The sequence below is a fragment of the Cicer arietinum genome, chromosome 4 (genome assembly GCF_000331145.2).
Source record: "Cicer arietinum cultivar CDC Frontier isolate Library 1 chromosome 4, Cicar.CDCFrontier_v2.0, whole genome shotgun sequence".
NCBI classification, from domain to species: domain Eukaryota; kingdom Viridiplantae; phylum Streptophyta; class Magnoliopsida; order Fabales; family Fabaceae; genus Cicer; species Cicer arietinum.
In genome coordinates, this window is record NC_021163.2 from 25415852 (window position 1) to 25435555 (window position 19704).

A 19704-nucleotide genomic window follows, 5' to 3' on the forward strand; every position below is an offset into this window, starting at 1 on the left:
GGTACCATCGAGCATTGTATCAGACCGTGATCCGAAGTTCACATCGCATTTTTGGGGAGCATTGCACGAAGCGTTGGGAACGAAGCTACGATTGAGTTCAGCTTACCATCCACAAACGGACGGACAGACTGAAAGGACAAATCAGTCCTTGGAAGATCTGTTGAGAGCATGTGTTTTAGATGATAGAGGAAGTTGGGATGATGTACTTCCGTTGATTGAGTTCACTTACAACAATAGTTTCCACGCAAGTATTGGAATGGCACCATATGAGGCTTTATATGGGCGCAAGTGTCAAACGCCCTTGTGTTGGTATAAAGACGGTGAGAATATGATTGTCGGACCAGAGATGGTGCAACAGACCACAGCTAAAGTAAGGAAGATCAAGGAGAAAATGAAGACTTCACAAGATCGCCAGAAGAGTTACGCGGACAAGCGTCGCAGACTTTTGGAATTCGAACAGGGTGACCATGTATTTCTGAGAGTCACACCTACTACTGGAGTAGGTAGAGCCTTGAAATCGAAGAAGTTGACTCCGAAATTCATTGGACCATATCAGATTTCTGCACGAATTGGGCCGGTTGCTTATCGGATTGCATTACCTCCGATACTGTCCAATATCCATGACGTGTTTCATGTGTCGCAGTTGAGGAAATATCTCGCAGATCCATCTCACGTGATCGAACCAGACACAATCCAGCTAAAGGATAACCTGTCGTTCGAAGTACCACCCGTGAGAATTGATGACAGGAAGATTAAGCGGTTGAGGACCAAGGATGTTTCGTTGGTCAAGGTGATCTGGAACCCAATTACTGGAGATGCGACTTGGGAACTGGAGAGCAAGATGAGGGAACAACACCCAGAGTTATTTATCGATGCATAGTTTCGAGGACGAAACTAATTTTAGGGGGGGAGTAATGTAAGACCCATAATTTTAAAGTACCCTTTTATGTATTTTTGGTATATTTTGGATTTTGGCTCGGAGGCTTTGAAGCCAAAGTTAATAATATTTTGGAGTTTTATAATCAAAAAGATATTTCGATGCCAATTAGAATTTCTCGTCGATAAATAAATTGAATTTAACTGCGGAAAATACTTTACGGTTAATTTAAGGCGTTTCGGGTGAAAAGGTAATTTAATAAATATCTAGATTTTGAGATATTTGTTAAGTTATATTTATTTTATATATATATGTTTGCTTGGAGGGAAAAAGAAAGGAAAACTAGAAGGAAGGAAAAGGAAAAGAAAATAGTATATAAAGGAAGGAAGGAAAAAGGAAGAAAGGAAAAACAAAGGAAAGAAAAAGAAAGGAAAGAAAATAAAAAATTCCATCTCCTTCCTCTGAACCGTGACCCGCGGCCAATTTCCCTCCTTTCTTCCGTTTTCATTTTCGTCGCTTTCCTTTCTTCAAAACTAGTAACCCAAGGTTGGGGGAGAGTTAGATCAAGGTTTTGGTATTAAGAACGGGGAATCTCTTAATGACTTATTTAATTAATGTTGTTTGAAAGTCGTTTCGGTAAATGAGTATTAAGAATGGGGAATCTCTTAATATGACTGTTTGCTTAACGTTTTGTTTTGAAAATCATTAAGTTAAATCGGTATTGAGAACGGGGAATCTCTTAATGACTTATTTAATTAATGTTGTTTGAAAGTCGTTTCGGTAAATGAGTATTAAGAATGGGGAATCTCTTAATATGACTGTTTGCTTAACGTTTTGTTTTGAAAATCATTAAGTTAAATCGGTATTGAGAACGGGGAATCTCTTAATGACTTATTTAATTAATGTTGTTTGAAAGTCGTTTCGGTAAATGAGTATTAAGAATGGGGAATCTCTTAATATGACTGTTTGCTTAACGTTTTGTTTTGAAAATCATTAAGTTAAATCGGTATTGAGAACGGGGAATCTCTTAATGACTTATTTAATTAATGTTGTTTGAAAGTCGTTTCGGTAAATGAGTATTAAGAATGGGGAATCTCTTAATATGACTGTTTGCTTAACGTTTTGTTTTGAAAATCATTAAGTTAAATCGGTATTAAGAACGGGGAATCTCTTAATGACTTATTTAATTAATGTTGTTTGAAAGTCGTTTCGGTAAATGAGTATTAAGAATGGGGAATCTCTTAATATGACTGTTTGCTTAACGTTTTGTTTTGAAAATCATTAAGTTAAATCGGTATTAAGAACGGGGAATCTCTTAATGACTTATTTAATTAATGTTGTTTGAAAGTCGTTTCGGTAAATGAGTATTAAGAATGGGGAATCTCTTAATATGACTGTTTGCTTAACGTTTTGTTTTGAAAATCATTAAGTTAAATCGGTATTGAGAACGGGGAATCTCTTAATGACTTATTTAATTAATGTTGTTTGAAAGTCGTTTCGGTAAATGAGTATTAAGAATGGGGAATCTCTTAATATGACTGTTTGCTTAACGTTTTGTTTTGAAAATCATTAAGTTAAATCGGTATTGAGAACGGGGAATCTCTTAATGACTTATTTAATTAATGTTGTTTGAAAGTCGTTTCGGTAAATGAGTATTAAGAATGGGGAATCTCTTAATATGACTGTTTGCTTAACGTTTTGTTTTGAAAATCATTAAGTTAAATCGGTATTGAGAACGGGGAATCTCTTAATGACTTATTTAATTAATGTTGTTTGAAAGTCGTTTCGGTAAATGAGTATTAAGAATGGGGAATCTCTTAATATGACTGTTTGCTTAACGTTTTGTTTTGAAAATCATTAAGTTAAATCGGTATTAAGAACGGGGAATCTCTTAATGACTTATTTAATTAATGTTGTTTGAAAGTCGTTTCGGTAAATGAGTATTAAGAATGGGGAATCTCTTAATATGACTGTTTGCTTAACGTTTTGTTTTGAAAATCATTAAGTTAAATCGGTATTAAGAACGGGGAATCTCTTAATGACTTATTTAATTAATGTTGTTTGAAAGTCGTTTCGGTAAATGAGTATTAAGAATGGGGAATCTCTTAATATGACTGTTTGCTTAACGTTTTGTTTTGAAAATCATTAAGTTAAATCGGTATTGAGAACGGGGAATCTCTTAATGACTTATTTAATTAATGTTGTTTGAAAGTCGTTTCGGTAAATGAGTATTAAGAATGGGGAATCTCTTAATATGACTGTTTGCTTAACGTTTTGTTTTGAAAATCATTAAGTTAAATCGGTATTGAGAACGGGGAATCTCTTAATGACTTATTTAATTAATGTTGTTTGAAAGTCGTTTCGGTAAATGAGTATTAAGAATGGGGAATCTCTTAATATGACTGTTTGCTTAACGTTTTGTTTTGAAAATCATTAAGTTAAATCGGTATTGAGAACGGGGAATCTCTTAATGACTTATTTAATTAATGTTGTTTGAAAGTCGTTTCGGTAAATGAGTATTAAGAATGGGGAATCTCTTAATATGACTGTTTGCTTAACGTTTTGTTTTGAAAATCATTAAGTTAAATCGGTATTAAGAACGGGGAATCTCTTAATGACTTATTTAATTAATGTTGTTTGAAAGTCGTTTCGGTAAATGAGTATTAAGAATGGGGAATCTCTTAATATGACTGTTTGCTTAACGTTTTGTTTTGAAAATCATTAAGTTAAATCGGTATTAAGAACGGGGAATCTCTTAATGACTTATTTAATTAATGTTGTTTGAAAGTCGTTTCGGTAAATGAGTATTAAGAATGGGGAATCTCTTAATATGACTGTTTGCTTAACGTTTTGTTTTGAAAATCATTAAGTTAAATCGGTATTGAGAACGGGGAATCTCTTAATGACTTATTTAATTAATGTTGTTTGAAAGTCGTTTCGGTAAATGAGTATTAAGAATGGGGAATCTCTTAATATGACTGTTTGCTTAACGTTTTGTTTTGAAAATCATTAAGTTAAATCGGTATTGAGAACGGGGAATCTCTTAATGACTTATTTAATTAATGTTGTTTGAAAGTCGTTTCGGTAAATGAGTATTAAGAATGGGGAATCTCTTAATATGACTGTTTGCTTAACGTTTTGTTTTGAAAATCATTAAGTTAAATCGGTATTGAGAACGGGGAATCTCTTAATGACTTATTTAATTAATGTTGTTTGAAAGTCGTTTCGGTAAATGAGTATTAAGAATGGGGAATCTCTTAATATGACTGTTTGCTTAACGTTTTGTTTTGAAAATCATTAAGTTAAATCGGTATTAAGAACGGGGAATCTCTTAATGACTTATTTAATTAATGTTGTTTGAAAGTCGTTTCGGTAAATGAGTATTAAGAATGGGGAATCTCTTAATATGACTGTTTGCTTAACGTTTTGTTTTGAAAATCATTAAGTTAAATCGGTATTAAGAACGGGGAATCTCTTAATGACTTATTTAATTAATGTTGTTTGAAAGTCGTTTCGGTAAATGAGTATTAAGAATGGGGAATCTCTTAATATGACTGTTTGCTTAACGTTTTGTTTTGAAAATCATTAAGTTAAATCGGTATTGAGAACGGGGAATCTCTTAATGACTTATTTAATTAATGTTGTTTGAAAGTCGTTTCGGTAAATGAGTATTAAGAATGGGGAATCTCTTAATATGACTGTTTGCTTAACGTTTTGTTTTGAAAATCATTAAGTTAAATCGGTATTGAGAACGGGGAATCTCTTAATGACTTATTTAATTAATGTTGTTTGAAAGTCGTTTCGGTAAATGAGTATTAAGAATGGGGAATCTCTTAATATGACTGTTTGCTTAACGTTTTGTTTTGAAAATCATTAAGTTAAATCGGTATTGAGAACGGGGAATCTCTTAATGACTTATTTAATTAATGTTGTTTGAAAGTCGTTTCGGTAAATGAGTATTAAGAATGGGGAATCTCTTAATATGACTGTTTGCTTAACGTTTTGTTTTGAAAATCATTAAGTTAAATCGGTATTAAGAACGGGGAATCTCTTAATGACTTATTTAATTAATGTTGTTTGAAAGTCGTTTCGGTAAATGAGTATTAAGAATGGGGAATCTCTTAATATGACTGTTTGCTTAACGTTTTGTTTTGAAAATCATTAAGTTAAATCGGTATTAAGAACGGGGAATCTCTTAATGACTTATTTAATTAATGTTGTTTGAAAGTCGTTTCGGTAAATGAGTATTAAGAATGGGGAATCTCTTAATATGACTGTTTGCTTAACGTTTTGTTTTGAAAATCATTAAGTTAAATCGGTATTGAGAACGGGGAATCTCTTAATGACTTATTTAATTAATGTTGTTTGAAAGTCGTTTCGGTAAATGAGTATTAAGAATGGGGAATCTCTTAATATGACTGTTTGCTTAACGTTTTGTTTTGAAAATCATTAAGTTAAATCGGTATTGAGAACGGGGAATCTCTTAATGACTTATTTAATTAATGTTGTTTGAAAGTCGTTTCGGTAAATGAGTATTAAGAATGGGGAATCTCTTAATATGACTGTTTGCTTAACGTTTTGTTTTGAAAATCATTAAGTTAAATCGGTATTGAGAACGGGGAATCTCTTAATGACTTATTTAATTAATGTTGTTTGAAAGTCGTTTCGGTAAATGAGTATTAAGAATGGGGAATCTCTTAATATGACTGTTTGCTTAACGTTTTGTTTTGAAAATCATTAAGTTAAATCGGTATTAAGAACGGGGAATCTCTTAATGACTTATTTAATTAATGTTGTTTGAAAGTCGTTTCGGTAAATGAGTATTAAGAATGGGGAATCTCTTAATATGACTGTTTGCTTAACGTTTTGTTTTGAAAATCATTAAGTTAAATCGGTATTAAGAACGGGGAATCTCTTAATGACTTATTTAATTAATGTTGTTTGAAAGTCGTTTCGGTAAATGAGTATTAAGAATGGGGAATCTCTTAATATGACTGTTTGCTTAACGTTTTGTTTTGAAAATCATTAAGTTAAATCGGTATTGAGAACGGGGAATCTCTTAATGACTTATTTAATTAATGTTGTTTGAAAGTCGTTTCGGTAAATGAGTATTAAGAATGGGGAATCTCTTAATATGACTGTTTGCTTAACGTTTTGTTTTGAAAATCATTAAGTTAAATCGGTATTGAGAACGGGGAATCTCTTAATGACTTATTTAATTAATGTTGTTTGAAAGTCGTTTCGGTAAATGAGTATTAAGAATGGGGAATCTCTTAATATGACTGTTTGCTTAACGTTTTGTTTTGAAAATCATTAAGTTAAATCGGTATTGAGAACGGGGAATCTCTTAATGACTTATTTAATTAATGTTGTTTGAAAGTCGTTTCGGTAAATGAGTATTAAGAATGGGGAATCTCTTAATATGACTGTTTGCTTAACGTTTTGTTTTGAAAATCATTAAGTTAAATCGGTATTAAGAACGGGGAATCTCTTAATGACTTATTTAATTAATGTTGTTTGAAAGTCGTTTCGGTAAATGAGTATTAAGAATGGGGAATCTCTTAATATGACTGTTTGCTTAACGTTTTGTTTTGAAAATCATTAAGTTAAATCGGTATTAAGAACGGGGAATCTCTTAATGACTTATTTAATTAATGTTGTTTGAAAGTCGTTTCGGTAAATGAGTATTAAGAATGGGGAATCTCTTAATATGACTGTTTGCTTAACGTTTTGTTTTGAAAATCATTAAGTTAAATCGGTATTGAGAACGGGGAATCTCTTAATGACTTATTTAATTAATGTTGTTTGAAAGTCGTTTCGGTAAATGAGTATTAAGAATGGGGAATCTCTTAATATGACTGTTTGCTTAACGTTTTGTTTTGAAAATCATTAAGTTAAATCGGTATTGAGAACGGGGAATCTCTTAATGACTTATTTAATTAATGTTGTTTGAAAGTCGTTTCGGTAAATGAGTATTAAGAATGGGGAATCTCTTAATATGACTGTTTGCTTAACGTTTTGTTTTGAAAATCATTAAGTTAAATCGGTATTGAGAACGGGGAATCTCTTAATGACTTATTTAATTAATGTTGTTTGAAAGTCGTTTCGGTAAATGAGTATTAAGAATGGGGAATCTCTTAATATGACTGTTTGCTTAACGTTTTGTTTTGAAAATCATTAAGTTAAATCGGTATTAAGAACGGGGAATCTCTTAATGACTTATTTAATTAATGTTGTTTGAAAGTCGTTTCGGTAAATGAGTATTAAGAATGGGGAATCTCTTAATATGACTGTTTGCTTAACGTTTTGTTTTGAAAATCATTAAGTTAAATCGGTATTAAGAACGGGGAATCTCTTAATGACTTATTTAATTAATGTTGTTTGAAAGTCGTTTCGGTAAATGAGTATTAAGAATGGGGAATCTCTTAATATGACTGTTTGCTTAACGTTTTGTTTTGAAAATCATTAAGTTAAATCGGTATTGAGAACGGGGAATCTCTTAATGACTTATTTAATTAATGTTGTTTGAAAGTCGTTTCGGTAAATGAGTATTAAGAATGGGGAATCTCTTAATATGACTGTTTGCTTAACGTTTTGTTTTGAAAATCATTAAGTTAAATCGGTATTGAGAACGGGGAATCTCTTAATGACTTATTTAATTAATGTTGTTTGAAAGTCGTTTCGGTAAATGAGTATTAAGAATGGGGAATCTCTTAATATGACTGTTTGCTTAACGTTTTGTTTTGAAAATCATTAAGTTAAATCGGTATTGAGAACGGGGAATCTCTTAATGACTTATTTAATTAATGTTGTTTGAAAGTCGTTTCGGTAAATGAGTATTAAGAATGGGGAATCTCTTAATATGACTGTTTGCTTAACGTTTTGTTTTGAAAATCATTAAGTTAAATCGGTATTAAGAACGGGGAATCTCTTAATGACTTATTTAATTAATGTTGTTTGAAAGTCGTTTCGGTAAATGAGTATTAAGAATGGGGAATCTCTTAATATGACTGTTTGCTTAACGTTTTGTTTTGAAAATCATTAAGTTAAATCGGTATTGAGAACGGGGAATCTCTTAATGACTTATTTAATTAATGTTGTTTGAAAGTCGTTTCGGTAAATGAGTATTAAGAATGGGGAATCTCTTAATATGACTGTTTGCTTAACGTTTTGTTTTGAAAATCATTAAGTTAAATCGGTATTGAGAACGGGGAATCTCTTAATGACTTATTTAATTAATGTTGTTTGAAAGTCGTTTCGGTAAATGAGTATTAAGAATGGGGAATCTCTTAATATGACTGTTTGCTTAACGTTTTGTTTTGAAAATCATTAAGTTAAATCGGTATTAAGAACGGGGAATCTCTTAATGACTTATTTAATTAATGTTGTTTGAAAGTCGTTTCGGTAAATGAGTATTAAGAATGGGGAATCTCTTAATATGACTGTTTGCTTAACGTTTTGTTTTGAAAATCATTAAGTTAAATCGGTATTAAGAACGGGGAATCTCTTAATGACTTATTTAATTAATGTTGTTTGAAAGTCGTTTCGGTAAATGAGTATTAAGAATGGGGAATCTCTTAATATGACTGTTTGCTTAACGTTTTGTTTTGAAAATCATTAAGTTAAATCGGTATTAAGAACGGGGAATCTCTTAATGACTTATTTAATTAATGTTGTTTGAAAGTCGTTTAAGTTAAATGGGTATTAAAAATGGGGAATCTTTTAATACCTCGGTTTACTTAATGTGTATTTGAGGAAAATGTTTAAGTTAACTGGGCGTTGAGAATGGGGAATCTCTTAATGTCTCGGTTACTTAACTATCGTTTTTGAAAATCGTTTCGGTAAATGAGTATTAAGAATGGGGAATCTCTTAATATGACTGTTTGCTTAACGTTTTGTTTTGAAAATCATTAAGTTAAATCGGTATTAAGAACGGGGAATCTCTTAATGACTTATTTAATTAATGTTGTTTGAAAGTCGTTTAAGTTAAATGGGTATTAAAAATGGGGAATCTTTTAATACCTCGGTTTACTTAATGTGTATTTGAGGAAAATGTTTAAGTTAACTGGGCGTTGAGAATGGGGAATCTCTTAATGTCTCGGTTACTTAACTATCGTTTTTGAAAATCGTTTCGGTAAATGAGTATTAAGAATGGGGAATCTCTTAATATGACTGTTTGCTTAACGTTTTGTTTTGAAAATCATTAAGTTAAATCGGTATTAAGAACGGGGAATCTCTTAATGACTTATTTAATTAATGTTGTTTGAAGGTCGTTTAAGTTAAATGGGTATTAAAAATGGGGAATCTTTTAATATCTGCATTTGCTTAACGATTGTTGTGAATGGAGTCTGTGTATGCTCATGCATTTCATTTGGTAAATTGTGTCGACCCGTGATAGGTGACACCTTGGTAAACTGTACGGACCCGTGATAGGTTGTACGTTTGCGATTTATATTTTAGTAAATCGTGTTGACCCGTGATAGGTGACACCTCGGTAAACTGTACTGACCCGTGATAGGTGGTACGTTTACGATTTACGTTTTTGGTGAATTGTGCTGACCCGTGATAGGTGGCACCTCGGTAAACAGTACTGGTCTGTGATAGGCGGTACGTTTACGATTCCCGCTTTTTCTTTTAGTAAATCGTGTTGACCCGTGATAGGTGACACCATGGTAACTGTACTGACCCGTGATAGGTGGTACATTTACGATTTACATTTTTGGTGGATTGTGCTGACCCGTGATAGGTGGCACCTCGGTAAACAGTACTGGTCTGTGATAGGCGGTACGTTTACGATTCCCGCTTTTTCTTTTAGTAAATCGTGTTGACCCGTGATAGGTGACACCATGGTAACTGTACTGACCCGTGATAGGTGGTACATTTACGATTCCCGCTTTTTCTTTTAGTAAATCGTGTTGACCCGTGATAGGTGACACCATGGTAACTGTACTGACCCGTGATAGGTGGTACATTTACGATTTCCGCTTTTTCTTTTAGTAAATCGTGTTGACCCGTGATAGGTGACACCTCGGTAAACTGTACTGACCCGTGATAGGTGGTACGTTTATGATTTACGCATTTTAGTAAATCGTGCTGACCCGTGATAGGTGGCACCTCGGTAATTGGTACTTTGGCCTGCGATAGGCGGTACAATTATGATTTACGGCCCTTCGAGGAGGGTTTTGGTTTGGAATTCCGAGTCCATGCATTTTGGCATATACGCATTGCATTAGGGTGCTTGGCACGCGAGTCGTGGTTGATTTGAGTTTTATGATTAAGTGATTTGAATTTGAGTCGTTGTGGTAATTGCGTTGAAAATGCTAAGTGTTATGTGTTGATTGTTGTGTGTAAGTATGATGGTTATCGAGATCCCAATTGCCGTGGTAATCGTGTAGGAATTGCTAAGTGTTAGGTTGTGAACTTGATTAGGAATGACTTGAGTAAATGCATGAATTTTTGGAAAAACGATCAGGGAAATCGATTTCCCAATCGATTGGATGAGTTGCAGGAAGTTCACTATTTTAACCTAATCGATTTGCCAATCGATTGTATAAATATGTCTTTCAAAATCTTTTAAGAAATCGATTTGGAAATCGATTGGCAGAGAGGCAGGAACTCAGCAAAACTGCCAAAATCGATTTGGAAATCGATTTGGCAACACAGGGACTCATCAGAACTGACAAAATCGACTTAGAAATCGATTTGGTCATGCAAAAACTCAGCAGAACTGACCAAATCGATTTGGCAATCGATTGGCTCAGCAAAAGTCCTTATTTTGAGTTAGATAATCGATTTCTCAATTGATTTATCAATGCTTTGGTCAGTTATGTATTACTTGATGGTTTGAGAACTTCATTTTGAGTTCATTGTTAATTGGCAAGCATTATATGAACTTTTAGCATATGGAAAATCCTTTTAAGGTGCATGCTTAGTTGAAAGGTTATTTTGAGCATTTAAAATCTTAATTGCTATGTGGTAATTGTTATTTTTTTTGGTTGGTGACCCTTTACAATTATTGTGGAAATCTGGGCTTTGCCCTCAGATGAGAGTCAGGACGGTCCTACCGGTTCGTACCCTACGGACGGGAATGGAGATGGGAACGCGTGATTGCAGTTACATTAGGAGGATCTCACGGGGCGCGTGGAGATACTCAGGGTGTATAGCTTTTTGGTAGGATGATCAGATTAGGATGATGTATAGGAACTAGGTGTCCTTCTTTTTGGATTGGAGTATTTTTAGTTTGGAAAACTGTACTTATACTAATATTGTCAGTTTGACTTTTTACTTGAATAGGTTCCATGTACCATTTGTTGTTGTGTAAATGTTTTGGATTTATAATTGGAGAAACTCTTCCGCTGTTTGTAAATTATAATGACTCAATTATTTATCCAAAGGCATTTTCTGATTTAAATCTTTGTTCGTTTTTAATTACTTTTAAAAAAATATATATATATATACCCTCGCTTTGAAAAACGGGGTGTTACAGTATACTAAATTAACTCGCAAAAAAGGTAAAACTAATATCAATGTATATCTAAATATAAAAAAAATCAATGGTAAGAATAACATACTGAAGTTGTAGGCAAAACTGAGCAAGTTGACTACACAACCATCTACCACCAAAGCTTGTTTCTTTTTAAAACTAGGGATTTTCATTCGTTGGTCTCATTATGGGCCAACCCCAAAAACCTCCTTTTATTTGCTCTTTTTTTCTTTTATTTTTTTTCTTTTCTAATTTGGCACGCACCCAACAAATCCCCCTTTTACGAATCAAATGGGAAGACATTGTTCCATCATGCTCGCCTTTTTTTTTTGTAGCAGATCATCTTTGATACTAGCAAGGTCTTTGTCATCATACTTGAACCACTCTTATTAGTAAGGATCGTTTCAATTGTAAATGACTTCATCTCCAGCACATCTCATATCCAATGCTACTACACCTCAATGTACGTCGACTTTGCATGAAAAGTCGAATTCTTGCTGAGATGGACTATGGTGGAACCAGGTTGGTTTTCGTAACAATTCCTTCATCATATTTTGATGAAAACGAAGGTACTTTGTGAGAAAAAATTGATTGCACTAATTATTTCATTAAGTGTGTAGTAAATAGAATTGGGAAACAAAGATACCAGAGGAAGATATTAGAGGAAGATATTAGAGGAAGATATAAGAGGAAATGAAGATTTCAGAGGAAACAAAGACATAATGGGAAACTAAGATGTTAGAGGAAAGGAAGGCATTAGAGTCAAGTGAAGTCAACGCAACATTCAAACTCTGGTTATTACATGCGTTATTGTGTGAGAGCATTTGCCTCTAAAGATTTTCCTCTAAAGCGTTTGCCCTGTGTAACTTTAAAGCTTATGCTTGTCTTCCTCTAAAGACTAAAGCACGCCTCTGAAGTTTGAAGCATGCCTCTGAAGCGCCTATTATAGTAACTTTGAAGCTTCTATTCGAGTTGTCCCTAAAGCTCATGTTCTTCTCCCTCGAAGACTGCAACTTGTTCCAAGATGCTACCTCTGATATGCAACATGCTCTGAAAATGTAAATCTTCCTCTTCCTCTGACTACCTATTCCTCTGCATACCTGATCTAAGCAATACAACATCTAACTCTGATGATTAAGTTATTTTCTGGTGAGGAAAGTTGGTGGCTCTAATGGAAAGTCAATATTATACTAAGTTGTTTCATGATTCTGAAGGTCCAAGAAGAAATTCTAATTTGTTCTTGATGTTGTTAAATAAGCGTATGAATGACGATTCAAGGAGAATTATTTCCAAGCGCTATATGGACATTCTAGCATAGAGTCATTCTAGAAGATTTGGTTGAAGATTTGTTTTGGAATTAATCAAGCTTCAACAACCATATTCATTCTAGAAGATTGGCTTGAAGACTTGTTTTGGAATTAATCAAGCTTCAACAGTCATATTCATTCTAGAAGATTTGGTTGAAGATTCATTTTGGAATTATTCAAGCATTAACGGTCATATTCATTCTATAAGATTTTGTTGAAGATTCATTTTGGAATTAATCAAGTTTCAACGATCACATAAAAAAATTATATCTATCAAGGTTTATTTTTTGTGAAGATCTTGGTTGATCTCACACAAGGAAATACACTCAGAATTTTTTCAGGACAATATTGAAACCATAATTCATGCTATATAAAGGGATCAATTATGAAGAAGAAAAAACAACAAAACAACTCAGAAAACCTTACGAAAGCAAAAAATAAAAGTTCTCTAAGTATTCAGTTTCGAGGTTTAAATTTCAAAGCAAAGGCATTCATTCAATTTATATTACTTAATGTTGTTTTTTAAGTGTGTAATTCATTGTTATCATTCTGCTTAGAAGAAGCAACACATAACCCAATTTCACCCCTTTGTAGCCTAGCCTAGTAGTAGCTATGTTTCCTCAACGACGTGTAGGTTTTCAAATTGGAATTTTAGAAGACTTGACTTGTAGAGTCAAGGTGTTGTAGTACCTCAATGGTGTGTAGGTTTCATGTTGGAAGTTGAGAAGACTGACTTGTAGGGTCAGGTGTTGTAATTCAAGTTCTGAATTAGTGGCTAAATCCTTCTTGTGTGAGGGGACGAGACTTAGATGCCACGTTGATAGTGAACCATTATAAATCCTGGCGTTTTCCCCTCTGCCCTGATACTTTGTTTTATTGCTAGACCTGATATGTTATATCAATTCTAGAGTCCAAAATTAGAATTTTGAAAATAAGTTTTTAATAAGGCATAACACAATTCAACCCCCCATTCTCGTGTTTTTGTACTGTCAGATTACACTCTGATTGTCGTAGAATAATACAATATTTTCTCACTTGTAGGTCATTGTTTAGAATTAAATTTTAAATGACTAGTTAGTGGAGCACTAGCATACTTGCAATTGCTCATGTTAAACCTCTCTAACTCATACTTAACGTAATTGTAATGAGAAAACTACAATTTACCATTCTTCTTGTCACAAGTAACTCTCATGCCCAAGATTTTTGACCCATGTCTTTATTGGAAAAAAAACTTTTTCAATTCATTCTTGAAAGATTGAATCTTATTAGTGTCATGACCAACAATAAACATGTTGTAAACTACATGTTTTTGATGACGACAAGACCACCAACTATGGACAATGCAGCAAGATCAAAAAGAAGATCAAACCATCTTGAATAAGCTTCCAAATCCAAATAATAAATGAGTAAATGTAAAGGTATATGATACAAATCAATAGTTCAAATACATGAGAACAATTCATATTTACATATGCATTTAACATGTTTTCGAAAATAAAAAACAACATTAACAAATCATTTAAAATCATATTTTTGACAATTTGCATAAGTGTATTCGAATACACCATGTTGTATTCGAATACAACTTAAGTCAGAAGCAAAACGTTAAATGGTGTATTCGACTACACCCATCTGTAGTCGAATACAAGCTAAGTCAGTGGCCAAGTGTATTCGACTACACCCATATGTAGTCGAATACAAGTTAAGTCAGAGGCTAAAATACATTAATTTGTATTCGACTACACTTATGTGTATTCGAATACAAGATGTAAAATTTGAATTTTTTGAACGTTACAAAGACGTGTATTCGAATACACATATACTGTATTCGAAGACACCTGGAAACATTACAATTTTTCTGATCTGGAATGCCTCTAGAACATTGTAATTTTTCATCAAACCTCTTGGATCAATGGCCACAAATCTGAAAGGATGTTTTATGGAGTATAAATACCCCATAACTTCATATCAAAAATTAACCATCCTTGAATTAATTCATAAAACAACTTTGAACAAAATTCTGATTTTTCTAAGTACTTGCATTAGATTTTCATATCATTCTAAAAGTTCTCAAGTACTTGAATTACTATTGAGTTGTTTATCAATATACCACATCTTAGATTTATTCAAACCTTATTGTATCATTTGTACAAGTAAGATAGTGGTGTGCTATCTTAGAAGTATTGTTAGAAGTTTTGTAGCAAGAATCCCAGGGTGGGAGTTGTACATTTTCTGACAAGTATTGGATTAATCTCTTGTGGTGTGCAAGAGGACTGGACGTACCCTTGGTTATAAGGGGAACCAGGATAAATCTTAACGTGTTCATTTACTTACTGCAATTTTTATTAAGCCTTGTTCTTAAACTCAGAAAATCTGATTACCATATCACTAAAAACAAGAAAATTTACTAACACCTAATTCACCCCCCCTCTTAGGCGTACTTCTATACTTACACATGTCATCCACATATAACAAGCGAATAATAAAATCACTGTTATAGAAATATGTGGTAGTGCAAAAGTATTTTTAAATACAATCCTCTAGTTGATACTTTGATGATAACAAATACATATAAATAAAGAACAACTATCCCATTACTATATATGTTAAGTGTATAGATTAAAGGAAAAAGTTATGTTAATAATTATTCAAAGTAGTCTAGATTACAAGTACTTTAAAGATCTTTTATTGAAGCAAAGAGTAAAATAAATACCGTGGAAACAAGTGCAACAAAGCATGCGTCTCTATATAGGGTATATCCTTCGATAACTGGACGAAGGTAAAAAAACCAAGACTTCACTTCAGCTTGACAATGTAATTTTGCTGACACGCGTCCTTGTTGTTGCAAGCTTTAGTTGACTTTACGATGCAAGCAATGTAGTACCTCGGTAGCCTCTGATGAAACCATCATGGATTATGTTCCTCTAACTCTGATACATAAGCGTAACAAAGAATTCTTCCTCCTCTGCCTCTAAAAAGCATAATAAGAATTCTTTTGCCTCTCATAAGCATGACGATGTTGGAACCAAGTTAACAAAATTATTTTAAGAGAAAAATATATTTGACTTCATAGAGTTTGAAAACATATTCGTGTTTTTGAGGACAATTTAAAATAAGATTTGATTTAGATTTATAATTGAATAAAATATTTGACCAAGTTCAAAAGAAGATATGGTCAATATTTGAAGAAGATATGATCACCATTTTATCACAAGAAGATACAAATTATTTACAAGAAGATTTGATCAAGATTTATCTACAAGAAAGATAAGAATTGTTTACAAGAAGATTTGATCAAGATTTATCACAAGAAGATATGGATTATTTACAAGAATATTTTATCAAGATTTATATACAAGAATATATGAACTATTTACAAGAAGATTTGATCAAGTTTTATCTACATGAAGATATGAATTATTTATAAGAAGAGATAATCTAGAATTGTTTACAAGAATAAACACTCATAAGAAGATACATTTATTTTTTGCAAAGATATAATTCTAATTTTGACGATGGACAAAATACTGAATTAGACTTAGTCATATTCCTACTTGTGAAAGTTCAAGAATCGGTCCAACATTATGTTTAGATCAAAGCAAGCAATACGAAAGACGTTTCATCTAAAGAATTTGTGAAAAAAATATTAAAAATATACTAACAATATCAATTTAAAGACTTTACATACTCAATCTTAATAAAATATGAACAATATCAATTTGAAGAATTTACAAATTGAATATGAACAAAATATGAATATTATAAATCTGAAGAATTTACAAACTCAATCTAAACAAAATACAAACATAATAAATCTAGAATAACTGCTCATATAGGATTCAGAAATAAAGTATTGGTTAATGAACATCTTATCAAAAAAACATTTTTTTTCATAATTATTTTTTAATAAAATCATTGTTGACGAAGCTAGAAATGAAGATGAAATTCATAATTAAACAAGGATTAAATTAAAGCCCTAATTTTATCTATAAATAGATACTAAAGGTTTTTTTTTATAAACTGTGATAGTCATTATTATAATCATGTTGTTAGAAACAACTACTCAAGTTGCAAACCTTTTTATTCAAACCTGATAATGGTGTTAGTGTGCCTTCAACAATCTGAGGTTGTCAAATTGGGCGGAGAAGACTTGGCTGGTAGAGTCAAGTTGTGTGTGTTCCTCAAAAAGTCTGAGGTTGTTAGGCTGCTTGAGAAAACTAGTTTCGAAGGTCAGGTGCTTTGTAATTCTAGTTGTTGAATTAGAGGATTAGATCATTTTCAGTGAAGGGACTCGATGTAGCCAAGTTAGTGGTGAACCATGATAAATTACTTGTGTAACTTTATTCCTACACATCTTAGTTTTGTTGCTTCAACTCTAAGTAAATTGATTTGTTGTCGCACACGGGTCAAATACAATTGATAAAATGTAAATAGAGGTAATAACTCGAATCGTTTCATAAGGACTTCTGATATAGTAATAATAACCAAATTGAAAATTGAAATTAAAAAGAGGGTTTTTAGATTTTTGTTTTAACGGATGAGCAAAACTATTAATCCACTTATTCGAGTTTCAAACCTATCACAGATTCTATCAATGAGTTTAATTTCTAATTTATGATTCTATTCTTATTTGACTATAGAATTAATCAAACAAGCGTAATCAATCCTATGTGAATTTGGTTTCTTTGATTGAATTAAGCATCACAATCATTAAAATATTATAATTAACGATCAAACGTCGCAAAATTATAATTCAATTAAATTAGAAACCGAAACCAAATTCTTTCAAATAAATTTAATCAATCCTATTGAAATTCAATTTAAACAATCAAAACATCAATATAATCAAATAAATAAGAATATAATCATGAATAGAAATTGACAGTGTAACCTGAATCTCAAGGTGTTGATGAAACTCTGAACTCGTGGATTAATCTTATAAAATTAGTCTTCTATGAAATTAAAATAAAACTGTTTATTTCTTGTAGCAATTTGAATACTAATTTTCCCCATCTTAGAAAAAAAACAAAACTGCCAATATATAGTACTTGCTATTGGACTTTAGCGTTTAGGGTTTAAAAACAAGTGGCCCGCTAATTAAAATTACTACAAATATCCAGATTACGAAATTTTCAATTTCGGCCCAGTAAAGTTTGGAATTAGTCTTTCCTTCAACCACAAAGGTTGTAGCTCAGATTTTTGTCTTTCCATCGCCTGCTCATATGTGCCAATTCGATATCTAAAGCTCAAGTTATGACATACAGAGCGAGAAAGAGTCAAAATATAAATAATAAAATTAAAATGCAAATAATAAAATTAAAATGAAAATAATAAAATTATAATTCAAATTCAACCCAAAGTTTAGAAGCAAGTTAAAAATATTAATCTAAGATATAAAGAGCTTTTAAAATATCAAACTAAAAAGCTAAAAACATGTGCCCAAATGCTATGATCAAATTCCCCCACACTTAAACTTTTGCACTACGAGCATAACAATGCATGTGATTCCAAATATTCTTATGAATGCAAAGTGGTGAGAGAGAGAAATATTTCTAGCTTAAGGCAATTATGAATAGTTTTTTTTATCACAACCAAGGCAAACAAGAGGACAAGTTAACTAAAAAATGTATCATAAGTGATAGAGTCCTCCTGGGATATAAAATTCTCTCAAAGTGTTTACACTCAAAGTGTTTGGGCTACTGTTTACACTCAAAACACGTCATGAAAGCTAGCACTACCATAGGCTTGACAAGCCTCTATAATCTATATTTGAAACACATGCACATAATGATCAATCACTCTCAAATTTAAACAAACAAGTTGAGCACCCCTACACTTATGTAAGGAAAGACTCCTTTATCCCCCAAAATTGAGGCAGTTCATTGTTTTTCACTTTTAGGCTTGTAATGAGCTATCTAACAAAAAAAAGGGTAATTAGGCTCAAAGGGGCTTAAACAAATGGATAATTGTAGGGTAAACTTATTTGACTGGTAGCTTAATTAGAAACAAATGCCTAGATCATTTCAATATATGCATGCAGACAAGAGTCAAGTCAAGTTCTGGCGTAACTAGCAATCATGAGTGAGATAACAGACAAGAAAAAAAAGCATGGAAAAATGCATTCCATTCATAATAAGGCTCAAAAATCTCACAAAGGTTAATGACTTATCACAAATGATACATAATTTAGCATTTTAATCCAATTTATTTTACCAAGAATGCAAAAAACTATCTAATCATGCCAATCCAAACAAACTCTCAACATTTACAACCATGAAAAGCATGCAATGCAATGTCCATTTTTTATTTTTATTTTTATTTTTATTTATTTATTTTATTTATTTTTATTTATTATTATTATTATTATTATTATTATTATTGTTTTTTACTTTTGAAATTATAATAATTAAAATCATAACAAATAGAATCCTAAATAATACCCTTATATTTAAACTTCAGTGTAGGTGGGCTTTTCCAAGGAAAGTTCTTCTACGGTAGAATCTCCAAGCACAAAGCTCTCATGGAATAGCTTGAGGCGTTGTCCATTTACTTTGAAATTTTTTTCGGTGTTTTCACTTTTTATTTCCACTACACCATGAGGAAAAATGTTAGTAACAACAAAAGGGTCAATCTACTTCGATCGAAGTTTCCCAGCCATAATTTTTAAACGGGAGTTGAACAATAAAACTTTTTGTCCAATGGAAAATTTCTTCCTAGAAATCATCTTATCATGAAAGTACTTAGTTTTCTCCTTATAGATGCGAGAGTTCTCGTAAGCTTCAAGTCTAAGCTCTTTAAGTTGTTGCAATTGAAGCTTTCTCTCCAAACCTGCTTTCTCCATCTCAAGGTTACAACTCTTGACCGCCCAATAAGCAAGGTGCTCTATTTCTACTGGGAGGTGGCATGCCTTACCAAACACAAGTCGATAAGGGGACATTCCTATTGGTGTATTGTAGGCTGTTCTATGAGCCCAAAGAGCTTCTTCAAGTCGGTGGCTCCAATCTTTCCTGTTTGGCTACACCATCTTTTCTAAGATC